At 47.0% G+C, this 808-nt stretch overlaps 1 pseudogene; it reads right to left on the bottom strand.

Moving 5' to 3' along the window:
• Positions 1–275: 275 nt before the first annotated feature.
• Positions 276–411, bottom strand: LOC146029949 (U2 spliceosomal RNA; annotated as a pseudogene).
• Positions 412–808: the final 397 nt, after the last annotated feature.

An 808-nucleotide genomic window follows, 5' to 3' on the forward strand; every position in this document is an offset into this window, starting at 1 on the left:
CGGCTGAGCTTTTCGCGGTCTCCCCATCAGAGGCTACGAACCTCTGGAACAGGAGCCATCTACTCAGTCCCAGCCTTTCTCCGCTCCCTGGGAATGGATACTAGACTGAGCCTTTCGCTGTCTCATCCTTCGGGGGCTACAAACCCCGTCAAGAGAGTCAAACTACTAAGCCCAGTGTTTCTCCCCCCCTCCTACCAGTGGGTTTACGGAGCCTCCTACCACTGGCAGAGGTGAAGATACTTAGTGAGACTTTTCACTACTCCCGGGAAAAAACAGAGGGGTCCCACACCCTCCGCCCATCAGAGCAGCTACTCAGTCCCACCTTTCTCTATTCTCTGCCAGAGGCCAGTCCATACCAACTGATAAGAACAGATACTACACTTGATCTTAGCCAAAAGGCCGAGAAGCGAAGGGCCAGCTTTCTGAATACTAACCATGAACTATGTATACATCATATGGGTTGAACTAATATATATATATATATATATATATATATTATACATATATACTGTATACAGTATACTGTAGGTGAGCAAAAAATTAACCAGTGGGATATTCTCCTGACTGCACATTTGGCTGCGACATTGTGGTTCTCCAGTGTGACATAAGGCACGTACACACTGGGTGATTTTTTTAAACCATATTGATTGACCCTTCTGCGCGGTATCATTTAAAATAACGCCCAGTGTGTATGCTACAATTCAAATAGGGGAGCCACACCCACTTCCACCAACTGCCATTCCAAACTGACTCACTGTCAGTGGGCGTGGCTCCCCTATTTGAATTTTGGATTGTGCTGCAGCCCCTC

This window comes from Crinia signifera, chromosome 8 (assembly GCF_055691185.1).
Source record: "Crinia signifera chromosome 8, ASM5569118v1, whole genome shotgun sequence".
Taxonomy (NCBI): domain Eukaryota; kingdom Metazoa; phylum Chordata; class Amphibia; order Anura; family Myobatrachidae; genus Crinia; species Crinia signifera.